At 38.4% G+C, this 15,195-nt stretch overlaps 1 protein-coding gene across 1 annotated transcript in view; it reads right to left on the bottom strand.

The window, feature by feature from the left end:
* Positions 1-15,195, bottom strand: part of LOC139692511 (neprilysin-1-like) — a 170,420-nt gene that overhangs the window by 154,726 nt on the left and 499 nt on the right. The gene's annotated exons all lie outside the window — the stretch shown is intronic.

Genomic DNA, 15,195 nt, shown 5'->3' on the forward strand with positions numbered 1-15,195 from the left:
CTCCTACTAAACATTCACTTTCCTTCGCTGGAAAGTGAATATTGCTTCTTTACGCGTGGTTGCCTGAAGTTTAATTTGATTCGTCGATAAACTTTTTTTTATCTAGGAACCACTTTAAAATATTTAGAAATATGGATACAAAAATGTGGAAAAGTGATTATTTTATTAATATAAACAAATCTCGTGAAAGGTATAGACATATTTTGAATGCCAGATCAACCCTTCAAGCTAAAGCTTTTAAAGATAGAAATCTCTCGCGCGAATTCCAAGACGACGGATAAGTGCCATGGAAGAAAATTCATAAGCTAATGGCCCCCGAAGTAACGATCTGTCTCCTTTTTTTTACTGAAGAAAAAATAAACTGCTTAAAAAATATTTTCAAGAGAGTGACCTTCGAAGATCCTAAGGAATTAGCGCGTGAGTAGAAGAGGGTAGTCGTTACCCATCTCAAGATTAAAAATTTTTAAAATGATAAAACATTTCATTTTTCCCGATAAAAAAGTCTCTGCTAATCCTTGTGATGGATCTTTGACCCGAGACCCGTTTATTTCAGCGGCATCACTTCTCTACGACTTATAGACAATCCAATCATTTACGGCGCTGTAATATTATTTTTTTCAGTGCACTAACTTAAAAGAAAATTCTTCAGCTGTTCCAATCTTCTTAGTAAATTTTACCGTGTAATTTTATCTTTTTAAGTGATTTGCGTGGCTTAATAGATATATTAATTTATTGGGATGAATACAAAGAGTGAAAAGCCGACACAAATGAGTGGTACTTTCGTTTCTAGTGTGTACCGTAACTAAGACAGTATCACCTGCATTGAAAAAGTGGAAGACAAAAAGGGTTTAATGGAAGGATTTTATCGGCGCTACTCTCATAGTGCTATTTTAACAGTAAAAAGGACCGTAGCTAATATATAGGGCTCATAATATTCCATTTCACGGTTTAAATCCGAAGGCACGAGCCATACATAGTCGCTCAGTGGTTTCCAGTTGATGATAAATTATAAATGTCCATGCAAAATCTTCATTCGTTCTCCATTAATACCACACTTTGCATCTTAAAATGTTTCTCTCGGTAACCACAAATTTTCGTTCTAACTATTAATGCTTTCTTTCTACAAATTAAAACTACTCTCGTGATTTTTTAGCATACAATTATAACTTTCCTGAATGATGCAAAATATACCTACAAGCTGATATTCGAAGTGAAGTAAATAAGACGAGTAAATTATAAGTTAGTAAACTTTAAATCAAAGACTTCAAAAATCGACTTGAGGACGTCAAATGAAAATGTGCAACGGAATTTGATCGACTTCATCATCGGCATAAATTTCCAGTCTAAATATAAACGTAATGAAAAAAACATATAACAACAATATATGAGGATGAATTAAATGTATCATAAATAAATCTATTTCCACAATGTATGCACTGTTCTTGTACTTCACTCCCGCGAGGTGGTGGGCGTGAAAGGAGGTAATAACACTGTTTGCATTACTTAAAGCATTGATGGGAAATGCGAACACTTCCTATGTAAATTTTTCATTACGTAAGACAGGAAATATTAAATATTTACGATGGTAATCGGAAAGAAAGACAGCATATCAGACCAGAAATAATGCATGAAATCCAGCTGTCTCGAACAGGAAGGCAAGGTAGGAAAACTTTTAGTTCGAAATTCCCGTTCTTTGCTGTGCTTTCCAACGAATAATGAGATAAAGACTAAGTTTCGAATCATGTTTATTAATGAAATGTATTAATTAAAACTTAACTATATTATTTTCCTTTTTTCAACCGAGAAACGTCACAAGTAGGTTCGCCAAGATAAATAAAGTTAGCAAAAAGATAAAAGCAGTTAATCTGTGGTGCGGTGTCAAATGATTAAAATCAAACTGATAGATTCATATCTGAAAAAAATGCCTATAAAGAACGGACGAATGCGGAATTTAAGAGTGGATACAATAAAAAAAATGCAGTAATTATCCCGAAGATTGGTTCGATAGGCAGGGCTCACTCTATTCTCACGCAGTGTTATTATGATACGGTTTTTTATGGACCCTGGAAATAACACATCATCGTAATCCTAAGCCCAGACACATGTCAACATTGCGGCTTGCCAACGGCCGTCAGACATCTATCACCGGAATTGAGGAAATATCGGGAAGCGTACAGTATGTAAGACCTAGTTTCTATGCCAAGCAATAGCGCAGATATTCCTAGCTGATTAATTGCTCTTTTTAAGGAATCTGGCCTCTTGCACCTCTTTTCGCTTATTAATGACACATTAATTGAGTCATCTCTTTGCGTTTATGTCAATCTAACATTTATAATACACTTCTACATCTACATCTACTTAATACCCCGCAAACTGCCGCAAGGGCATAAGTTACATACACATGTACCTGAAAGTATACCTAATATCTTTGCAGTGTTTAACTTTGCTCCGACTTGTAAATTCAATGTTTTTAATATTTCTAAAGTGACTTCGGTTTCTTACTATTATGATTTCTGATTGTTCGGGGAAAGATTGAGTATTTTAAACTATCTGTACTGGAATCTATCTCCCTTATTTTATCTTTGTGTTCTGATCTACCTAAATAGTGTGGGGCCATAATAATTCCTTTAGTGCCATCGTTAAACTCGTTTGTTGTGAACCTCTCTAAAAGTCTAAGCCTCGCTTGTTCTCTCCGTACTTCAAGTGGTTCCCAGCCTATATCCCTTAAGACACCTATCACACTTTTGCTCTTATCATAGCAATTTTTAACGAATCTAGCGGATTTTCTCTAGACTTTATCTAATTCTTTTTGCCAAATTTTCTCCCAAGGATCCAAATAATACTTGCGGCATATTCCAAACGATGTCTAACTAGAGCAAAATAACACATCTCTAACTTTTTCATTACATTTCCCCACCCCCCGTTTCAAGGAGCCGAGTTTCTATAAAGCTGATCCGCAAATCGTCCTGATATGTGCTCCCCATGAGAGGCGTGGTGTTAGAACAACCCCAAATATTTAACTTGATTGGCCGAAGTCAGTACTGAACCCTCTATTTCGTAGTTTATATCCTGTTCGCCAGTTCCTTTGTTCCAAAATTTCAAAACTGCGCATTTATCTATATTAAGTGTTAATCCCCATTTATTGCACCATTCCAAGATATTGTCTAAGTCTCTAGAGAGTAGCTAGCGATCTAGTTGGCCCCGTATTGCCCTGTATACCACCGTGTCGTCAGCAAATAACCTCAGATTGCTACCAAAGTGTGTGTTTAACTCATTAATGTACATTAAGAACAGAAGAGGCCCTATTACACTTCCCTGGGGGACGCCCGAAGTTACATCTCTGTCCGTCGAGCACAACCCATCTATGACTACTATTTGTTTGCGATTTGACAAGAAGTCTCTAATCCAATTAATTATTTTCTCATTGATCCCATAATATTTAAGTTTATGTAACAATTTATTGTGTGGGACTTTGTCGAAGGCTCTTTTGAAATCCAGGAATACTGCATCGACTTGTGTGTTGTTTTCACCCGATCTAAGTATATCGTGAATGAAGAGACCAATTTGTGTTTCGCAAGATCTGCTTTTCCTAAATCCGTGCTGGTTGTGGATTAGTATTTTCCTACTATCAAGAAATCTCATAATGTTAGTGACAATAATGTGTTCCAATATTTTACAAGAGATCGATGCTAAGGAAATTGGTCGGTAATTGGTTGGTTTATCCCTATCGCCGCCTTTATAGATGGGAGTTATATGGGCTAGCTTCCAGTCGCGAGGCACTTAGCCTTCTTCTATCGATTTTATAAAAACAATATGTAAAAATAGGGCAATGTCTTCAGCTAATTCCTTTAATATTCTAGCAGGTATTTCTTCCGAACCACGTGCCTTGTGTGATTTGATACTACGGAGCAGATGTACTATTCCCTGCTTGGTCAGTGTAAGATCGCTCATATGTTCCCCGGGTGGGTGTGGAGGATCGTTTGGTGCGTTTGTATTTTTATTGTAGACGCTCTGGAAAAAATGGTTTAAAATATTTGCCTTTTTCACGCTATCTGTAATGATTTCTCCATTTTCCGTCTTCAAAGAATGAAAAGTTGGACGTTTACCCTGTATTTCCCTAACATAGGACCAGAATGACTTTGGATTTTCCTCAAGATATTCGCTTAGAATTTTAGATTTAAAAGAGTGTAGCGCTATGCGCATAATATTTTTCGTCTTACTACGACATTCTTTTAGTTGCTGTTTGGATGTATTCATATAAACTATATCGCCACTTTTTAAACTCTTTTTTAAATTTGACTGTAGCTTTCTTTGCCTTCTTAATGGCGATCTGACTTCCCCGTTGTACCATCTAAGTTCCTTACTGTCCCATTTGAGTTTGGACGGGATGTACGTCTTCATTCCTTCGCGTAAAATATTTAAGAAATAATTCCAAGTGTTCTCTGTATTGGTTGTCAGTGTTTTTGTTTTGTATTCTGGTAATTTTATTTTTAAATATACTCGTAGTCCGTTAAAATTTGCCATGTTGTATAGGTATATATTACGCTTTTCTTTGTTTATTTTGACGAACTTAGTGTTTAACTCTACAAGAATAGCCTTATGGTCACTGATTCCGTCTATTATTTCAATGTTAGTAATGATTTCAGGCATAGAAGTCGCAAAGATGTCTAGTATGCTTTGGCCCCGTGTTGGTGATTTAACAATTTGTTCTAAGGAGTGTTTTGTGAATATATGAAGGAGTCCTTGGCATGAATCTTACTTAAAGTGCTTTTCCTCCCTCTACCTTGCTTTTCTATCATTCTCCCTCCAACCTCCAGCTGCCTCTCTCAACATATCCTTCATTCACATACCCTCCACTCTTCGATTTTCCACCAAAATACGTTACTATTTGCCCAAAATGCGTAGAACCTCGTCTTTTCTTCTTCATCTTCCTTTCCATTTACTTTATTTTGAAACCAAGGTACCCTAAAAATATATTCTAATTCTATTCTAATATCTATCATAAGTGAAACTGAGTGCGCAAAGAGTCGTCCTGCGGAATAGAATCCGGCCCCTCCACAGTAGGTTGTTAATTTAAGTATATGCATTTGCATGTGTGTAAGTTATGAAGGTTTTTGCATGAATGCTTACGACTTTGTGGGTGTAGATTGACATGAATTTGTGGGTTTTGCATGCGGTTTTTTTCTCTTTTACGGGTAGTGACCTAACTCCCCCCACCACTCTGCCATTGTGGTGGCTTTCGGGGTATTACGTAGAGATGTAGAAATAGTTTTCGCCAGTTGCTCGACCACCGGACTACCATGATCTAAATTGCAATAAAATTTTAAATTAGAAGCTCACTTTATAAGGAGAAAAAGTAGAAAAAATATGATGGAAAGAGGAAGAACTAAGCAGGAATAACAATAATCAATAGCCAGAAACATGTGACGGAAGAAACTGGTACAAGAAACTGTTAAAGGAATAAAATTTTGGCGTGGGATAGGTCAGCTTGGAAGGCTGTAATTGCTCACTAAAATCTCTCATGGAAAACCTACGAGGATCGGTCTTGCGCTGCTTTTCAGAAATATTCGTAGCTACCTCTCATATTTTTCGGTCCAATGTTTACGGGTTTATCCATCAGGGGGGTTAGACAACTGAATTTCTTATATTTGAGACACTTCAGGAACCATTGTAATAGCATATCACACTTACTTGTGCGTAAGATCGCAACGACTCACCAATAAAAAGGCGATAATGGTGATGCGGGTCAACTTTAATACCAGTATGACCTTATTTGCCTTTAACCCCGAGAATATTAACAGCCATTTGGCAAGTGTTTGTCAGCTTGGATTAGGATCAATTCCTCATTGCCGAATCGGCTTGACCGTTAAGGCTAACCCTGGGCACCAAATTTGGCCAAGTCGATTTCGAGCGTGGATTTCGGACATCCTGCCATACTTTTCTGGGTAGAGTTTCTTATTATTCCATATGAAATTAGGTACCGGGTTGCCATAAAACTCCACTATCTTATCACCAACACGTGCTGTAAATTTATTCTTTGGAAGTAGCAGAGCACTATTATCCAAAACATATTTGATCGTAAAAATATCCTCTGTTCAGCATGACACTGAATATTTCCCCAGATACTCGCACGAGATGCTTCAACTTCTCGGTTGATTGTGTCAGAATAACTGTGTTTTAACACATCCTCGTTTAATTCCACGCTTTTCACGTGGTCAAGGCTAATGGATCTCTCACGAGTACAGAACAAAACGCGCTGTGGTGACCACGAGGTCGATGCTCCACGCAAACTCGAATTTTCAGTGGTGACACCTTCATTCTCTCTGAAAGCATATTTTATTAATCGCATGAGACTCATACCAGAAGAGAGACCAGAAAAATTATTTATTTTCTCCTTCAACGTGTAACTACTATTCAGAAGCGAGTATGGCGTCAAGTGATTATTGATAACAAAGAAGCGCTGTTCCGCGAAATATGAATAATATGACTACGCGACGCAGATATAAACAGGAGCTGGAATGAATACGCCTCGGAACATTTAATCCTTTCGTTGGAGGAGAGGTTGAAGATACGAACCGTTTTTACGTGAAACAATAATTTACGTACAATGCGATAAAAAGCATGAGTTTTCTTAATATTTTTTGTATTCTTGTTTACTTCTGTCCGTTTTATACGTTCGCTCTAAAGAATAATTTGCGTTATGGAGGAGATATTTTAGGGAGGTTTTAAGTCCCTTAAAACAACAAATACGAGAACAATTAGTCCTTCCAACCCGCGTGCTATTGTCTCGGAGTTTCGTCGTACGTAAGGACGCCTTGCCATTAGTTCAATGCAAACCGGTCCGTAAAGGTTTTCTTTGAAGAATATTTTACGAAAATTTGGCTCCCGCAGGTAAAGCAGCCTAGACATACCATGACATGCATTGCTCATGAGATAAAAATGACAGCTTATATATATTTTTTATGATGCCCCGTTGGTATATTTCAATGATATTTACTCAGAATGATTACATTTTTCGTACGCGCTCCTAATTTATTCTAAATCAGTCCTCTCGTTATGCCTCATCGTTAAAAAAAACATTTAAATGTCTTCTAAGATGCACATAATGGAACCAAGAAAATGCCACATTTTTTATAGCGAAATACGGTGAAATAATCTGCATGCTCCTGTAGACATGCCGGAAAATTAAACGACCTTGAGAAAACATACGACCGTGAAATGTTTTGCGAATCGTCTGAAACAAAATTGTTCCAAAAATCTACCACCAAAGCACGCAGAATGGGAACATTGTGAAGTTTCCGAGATTAAATTCCCCGTAAATAAACCACCCCATAATGACATCGGGGAGCGAGCGCTTAGAAAAATAAACTAAACGACGAAAACCCTACCGTTTTTGACTTTCCAAGAATTTCAACGAATACCCAAAAGGCAAGAGGAGACTTGAGCCCGGTGGATGAAACCTGAAGTCAGCCATTCTGGCCCTCATCAAAGGCACTCATGGTGGAATGAATGAAAGGGAACGCAATGCATGGGTATTCGACGGGAACAGAGGTAATTGCCCCTGGCGGCAAGGGCTCACTCGAGAGTGTGTGGGTAATCGTCGCTGGGATCTTTTCATGGCATTTTGTCCTCTCTCTCTCTTTGCATCTAATTAACGTCTAAAACGAAATCCACTTCAAATGCTGTTAATCCGATCATCCACCTTCCGTTTCATAAAAGACCCAGCAATCAAGATATCTCAGTTCTAACTCTCCCTTTCGAAACCTTTCGCCCACGTGCAAAGCTCTCCCCTCTTGAGAATTAATTGAAAATGTTGCCGCAACGGGAAATCTTACAACTTGAAAGTGGCTGGAACGATTGAAACAGTATTTTTTACTTATTTTATCGGCAACATGAAGATTCTTCTGCTGAGCTAAATGTGTAAAATTGACAAAATTAAACAAGAATGAAAAACAGAATTGATAAAAATCATGTTTTTTACCGTGTTGTTTGTAAACTATTGTTTAACGCAAAAACGAGAAGAATCTCCAGCCTCTCTGTAAATTGTGATGTTTTATCCTATTTTCAGGTTTTTTTAAAATTCTCATTTGTCGGTTCTTTTAGAAGCAGTACTGAAAAGGCGAGGAAAAAGAATAGGAGTACTTGATGGCGGGAAGGGTGAGGGACATTTAGGAGGGAAATGCTTTCGGGAAAATTACATTAATCTTTTTCAGGGTTATGAGAAAAACAAATTTGCACTTTTCCACAAGTTAATAGGCAACGTACTACGCGTTTCGGTTCTCATAAGTATCATCAGGTACAAGGCATATTAAATAGTGAATACATATGTACATCGTATTTATACATGTTTGAGGAAGGAGGGGGGAAAGGAGCGAGGAGTAAGGTAGGCGGGGACATGGAGGAGAAAGACTCAAAAAACCCAAAGACAACTGAGAAACTTAAGTAACAAGGAGGTGTAAAAAAAGGGGGGGAAAGATAAGGACGTGTGGTCATTATTTAGAGGACGGTGGCAGGTAGCTGATACCCTGGCGGTAGGGAGGAGGGAAGCATACAGAAGGGTTAGGCGGGAAGGGAACATAGAAGTGACAGAGGCAGGTTGAAGGATGAGGTACAAGTGATTCTAAGGAGGATATTATCAGGGAAGGGTTATTCAACACAAAACTAAGAGTGGAGGGTAAGGGGTGGAAAAGTGCAAATTTGTTTTTCTCATAATGACGAACTTCCACTACATCTCGCCTGAATGTATTTTGAAAGGTTATTTAAAAGTACATTAGGATATAGAATATTTTAAAAGATACCCTCTCCACCAAATTCCTCAACCTAAAATAACGATGACAATTATGATACAGAGTATATATTTTCGGTATTTTGTAGTGATTTACTATTATTTTTCAGATATTTCATTTCTATAAATTTATTTCCGTTGTAATTTTGACATCGCACGGGTCCAAAATTTTAAGGTAGCCTTAAGTCAAGTTTATATCCCAACAAAGATACTTTTTTTCTTATTTTTGTGATAATACTTTGCGTTGGAAGTAGAATAAATAGTTAAATTTAAAATTTTCCACAGAGTCCATAAACCAGTGGGGGGATATTTCGGTTCCTCTGTTCGTCAACAGGTTAGTGATGAACCATTATATGTAATGCCCACTGGAACTAGAGAAGCCTTATGAAAGAAGATTAAAGAAGTGAAAGGAGTTGAGTTAGTGATTGATAATGTCTCGACGTCACTACAGAAAGAACAGAGTGCGCTTCCCTGGGAATATTTTGGACTGTCTCAAAGGTTTCAACCAATCCATTGTTCCCTGCGAGGAAGATCGATAAGAAAACGTTATCTTAAGAAAAGAGTGATTATAAAATGTGGATTTAAAATGGGCACACATACCAAAGCCCGTTTGATATTCCGGCGATATTTAAGTCATTAATATAGTCTAAAACCGACGGGGGGATATATTTTGATCTTGTAACATCTTTCTGTGCCAAACAGTTTTGATGAATTTTTCTAAAAATAATTTTGGGGTCAACGACTTTTTAAAGAAGAACCGTACCCTATCCATAGCGGGAGGAGAAAGCGTCGAGCATTTGTGAGGAAAAGTTGTTCTCTGCCGAAACATTGATGCAAATGGAGGGTTGAGACAACATGAAACATTAGTTTTCTTCTGATCAAGTACTATAGAAAATTCCAGCTATAGCCTCAAAAAAATGGCACGTGAAGATATTTTCTGTGAGATTTCTTTTAAAAACTAGTGTTTTATTAACTGGTTTTAACTTGAGCAGAAATAGATTGCTTTCGCAAATTTCCAACCAACATGTCCCGTGACTATGGAAATCTAGTTTTTTTCGAGTTTCTCATAATATTATAATATCATGTTTTTACGTTTAAAAACGTATGTACATTATCTTGTAAATGCGTTTTTTAAATGAATGGGATCAAATAGTTGGAAGACAGCATAGATAGATAAGGTGTTTAATATCTATCATTTTTTTTAGTATCGCAGAGTTACATTTTAAACATAAAAGTCTTTCAAGTTAATAACCGATATCTTTTTAGGAGTCATTTTTGTTGTTTAAGTTATTTCCTTAGCTGCATATAAAGTACGTTGACTTGATTTTTTATTGTTTCAAATTTTAAGATAGAACAAAATGTTTTCTTTACTAATGAATTGCATTTATTTTTTATGCTTATTTTAACAGCACCTGGTATTAAATAGTCCCTTAAGTCAATTTACACCCCAAAGAGCGATTATATGTGGCCAATATTCGAGGTTCTTTCAAAACATACAATATCGACGTTACGCACTCCTCCCTCTGCTTGATGATGATGGTTGAGTTTCAAAATAATGTCAAAATAGTAGTTTGATATCTATTACATCAGACACTTAGTGAGATAAAGAGAAAATAATATTATATTTATCTGGATTAAAAAGTATGACATTCATTACCTCTCCCCAATTGTCTACTATTTGGCACCTCTTTCACAAATCAGACTTTTACCGCTGAATATACTGCAATAGGGGGCGTACTAAAATTACTTACGGTCATGTTCGGAATTATTTACCCCTCCTCCTTGACAAGATCCATATGAATACCCCGTTACCCTCCTAATGTAATTATAGTCCTGACATTAATGTCAAAATATCACATTTTTAACAAATAAAAAAAGCTCAAGGTAAATAATATTAAAACTCATTTTAGTTTAACATCATGAAAAACAACCCTTTTATTTATTTTGACGGCCTTAAAATACATACATGAAGCGAATAAATACAGAGAAATCAAATGATTTCGATGTAAAGACAAGAAAACTTGGTACTGAAAACTTCTTAGAACTATTCCAACTCCATAATCATATTGAAAATTTTTGAAAGTAACTTCCGTCGTGGATCTTGCACCTTGAGGCACGGGTTAATTAAACTAGCCCCTCTTAGAGATGTCTGCTCTGATAAAAAGAACGCAAAATTAATATTTTCCATCTATTCAAACGTTTGACCAAAACTCTTTGGATTTCATTCATTCGTCATAAAGAAACGGATTAACTTTGAAAGAAAGGTGCCACATTGGAAATGTAGACGCATTGAACTCTTTTTAAATTTACTTGGCTAAATCTCTTGTTCAAGTATGCTGGCATAATATTTCTAGCAAAACGCTAATGCTTAATAAAACCATGGAGCCATAAACTGAATTGACTCGTTTAATGATAGCTACAGTGAACACCATAACTACGTTGAATAAAATGACGTCACTAGAAGTGGGACAAGAGGGATGCTCTGATGACCAGCGATGGGAACGCAAAAACATTTTTCTTAAATACTATTAAAATTAGACACATGTTCATTTTAACTGGTAGATTCGAAGCTCTACTTTCACGAGACAAATTTAAAATAAAAAAGGTGACGTATCCATCTGTACGTACCTATCTCTACCAATTAATCAGTGCTCGCCTGGTCCTTTACCATCTCTCCTCCTATCTGGCTAATCCATACCATTTCCTGCCCATCCAAAATAGAACAAATTACGTCAAACGCTCGCGCGCCTCAGAGAATGTCTGCGTCCCCGAGTGACCCCATTCCAAATGCAATAACTGCTCAGTAATATTAGAATCGTAGGCTTGAACGCCTTCGACTCCTACGTTCGAGTGCATTGGATGTGATGTGAACATTCGATGCAACAGGTATTCGTTTATCGACCTTAGAAATTATATGTCGAAATAGATGGCGCCTTGAGGTTCATCTCAACTGCCTTATTTTTCTCCACTCTATTGACAAACCTTCATTAACTTATGACGTTTATTTACAAAAGAAATTATGAAAGAGCCGTAGCAATACTCAAATTGTATTTTTTATGCGAGAGTGAAAAAGTGTGAGAATGCAGTCAAATACTTCATATTTAACGGCAACCGAAAGAATTTTACAACCATGGATACCTTTGAAAGCGGCGACATTTATTTAAAAGAATTTCCTTTCGCCGAACATAAAATCATTTGCTCTTCCAGAAAATATTTCTCGTAATTTCATAAAAATAAAAAATGAGCATCATGATCATGACAAGACAAATTACGTCCATCATCACATTAATTTATACGTTTAACGAATATTTTAAAGGATTAATATCCAATGATATTTCATTAATACTCAACGTTTATGAAATAATTAATTCATATTATTTTTAACAAATGTCGTACGTTTATTTCACCATCCTAAACCCCACCACACATATCCCATTCTATCACTATAACAACACTTTTCCCTTCACTACCCCAATTAATTCCCCCTACTCCACATACCCAGCGGGATTTCCCACTTCCCAAAAGCGAAAGATAATGGAATTTAGACAAACAAACAACTTGTTTAGTCAGAACATACGAATGAAGTTTTCATAAGGAACTTCAAGGATCTGCAGGAAGAATGCTAACTGAGCGAGCGGGGGAAGTCGGGGAAAAGCCGCGTCCGATTACTTAAAATCCTCTCTCTTCTCTTTATGTCAGTGCAATGCGGATGAAAGGGATGTTTGAATTGTACCCGGTCTGTAAATTCATTTGTTTTCGCGCGACAGGGGAGCGTTAAAGTCACGTGAGAAGCCTCTCCGATGCGCTTCTTTAAACAGCGCCAACCCTCCGCTCTCGGGAATTTAGGTACGGCCTTTCCACTCCCCCCCCCCGCCCTCCCCTCTCTCCCTCCGTCCACCCTCCACCACCCTCGCCGAACGCCTCCTATACGCCTCGCGTCGGATGACTGACTAATCGAACACGTTGCGTTCGACACATGCCGGCGAATGATACGGCACGATGCATATATACCCAAAGGTAGGAGACAACTTAAAACTGCGAGTATAATGGCCAGACGCGCATCAGCTCAGGGCAGGCCTCCCCCATTATTGTTGGCGGACAAAAAAAAATTGCGCCACACTGTTGGAGGAAAAGGACCAAATTTACAGTTTTTTAAATTAAAAATTTCAACATCAATTCTATTGTAGCAATTTACTTCTCAGTACGTCATGATATATGCATTGGCCACACATATTTCATACCAATTAAATTTAGTTTTTTTCTTTCATAGGCAAATTGAGGAAAACCAACGAAGAAGTGCTGCATTTGGCGACAGGGAAGGAGAGAGGGATACTGGGAGAAATTCAAAGGAGAGCGTGGAAAGTGGATGCAGAGCATTTTAATCGGATGAGAACTATAGGTAGGTGAGATAGGCGTAGTAGGAAAATACTAGACATATTTAAGGAAATGAAGAGAGTGCGTAATTGAAGAAGCATTTGCATTGCATTGCAAGAAGTCAGGATTCATTCAACATACTATTTGCTGCCTAATTCCAGAGGATCGTTGGACGTGGAGTTTAAAATACGAGAAAGATTCGTAGAAAATCGTAGAAATATTCTTCAAACTATATGTTAACTTCTCCCTTTTCTTCCTATTTTTCCTTTCTGCTTTGTCTTCCAATGTCTTCCGATATCTTCCGATGTGATTCCGCGTCTTTCTGTAATCTCTGGTTTAGTGCTGACTTCTCCGTGAATTTCAATTGATCTGCAGAATCTGCCTTATGTGTGAGGAAGATTTATCTCTTACTTCATCAGTGAGATCCTGCGTCCATCAATGTTTCTTAGTGTCGGGTAGTTCGAAATAAATAATCGCTCAAGGACACTAGTATTTTTTTTGAATTGTGTAAGATTTAAGATTCGAGAATATATTTTTTATTTCCCGACTCACGTTGTTCTTGACGCTGGAATGGATCCCCTTGTTTTGGCGCTTGAATAGATCCGATGTATTTAAGTAAATTTTGGACATAAAAAAATATAGAAATAGTAAACAATTCTCAATAATCGACGTTTATTTAAATCGTTTCTTTCTCTGACGGTAAGGGTGAAATTCAATCAAATATTATTACTGTCATAAATGCTTACTCTATCGTTCACAAATATGTCTAAAGAACACAAATAGAACTAATAAACTACAACCAAAGCATGACTCGTGTGGATGTGATGGAAACATTAAAAGTACGCACGAATAAAAAAGTTCAATTCGTTCTTTTTGAATAATCGAACCGTGAATCAAAAACACCTTGCCAAAAAAAGAAACTCGAAACAAACGTAGTAGTGCAGTTGGTGACTTTTTTTAGGGGAGGTGACCGACAGCTGCCGCAAATGACCTCGGTCATTTGCGCCATTAGGGACGGAGTGGAAAGGATGAAGGGTGGAGAGAAACTAGGTGTCGGCGTTGGCCTACTCTTGAACGAAAGGCGCCAATGGGTCCGCAGCTTAACGTCTCATCCGACGGACGGTGTACACACTCAAACTGCTCTCCACCACAAATCACCTCAAGCAGGGATTGAGATACCACTGAAAAATATTCGACGCCGCCGGGATTCGAACCCGGGCCCTCTGGTTGGGAAAGCAAAAACAACAGCACTATGTGCACTAGAGGGAAGAGCACGAATGCACACTCAACCGAATCACGAAAACATGAAACGCGCGCGCGTGCGTGGGAATGAGAGAAGCCTCCCGTTCGTGGGCGCATCCCGTTCGCACGCACGGGAGAGAGCGCGCGGCCGATCTAAAGGGAGGCCCGCACTTAATCCGAGAACGCAGGCGGCGGAGCGACTCAATCGTCGGCGGGAGTTGGCCCTTCGGGGGAGCGCAGAGGCGACGCCGATACAACCGCGTCCGCCTTCCCTGGCCAACGCGCCAAAGCGGGCGGCCCTAAGATACGATCGGCACGCATCGATTACCTCCTTGAGAAAGGGAGCAAGTAACATGGCGCGTGTTAAGTATGTGCATGAAATTCAACGCTACGGAATACGAAACCATGATCCCCAAACGAAGGTCTCCTGTATTGATGAGGGTCTCGTGTCTTGTCGCTTGACAAATGTGAGTGCATGGGGAGTGATGTCCTGAAATATGAAACCACATTCCCGATTAGGGAGAAGAAAGGGCATCAATCTGCCCTCAAAGCTAGGAAATGGGATTTGCTCTCGGATGCACACGCTGGGTGGAGAAAAGAAAGGTTGTAAAGAAAGCGCGGCGCGTAAGATGGACTGGTGTCGGGGGCGTGCCCTTTGCACCCAAGGTCTATGGAAATCGAAGGACGGAACGCCTTCGCCTTGCGACGATATGAAACCTCACGTTCAGATTTAGGTTCCTATCCCCGGAGATCTGCCGTCTCCAGGGTTATTCTCCATCCTGAGGACCACACAG

This window comes from Hetaerina americana, unplaced genomic scaffold, assembly GCF_022747635.1.
Source record: "Hetaerina americana unplaced genomic scaffold, ioHetAmer1.1.p SCAF_4, whole genome shotgun sequence".
Lineage (NCBI taxonomy): Eukaryota > Metazoa > Arthropoda > Insecta > Odonata > Calopterygidae > Hetaerina > Hetaerina americana.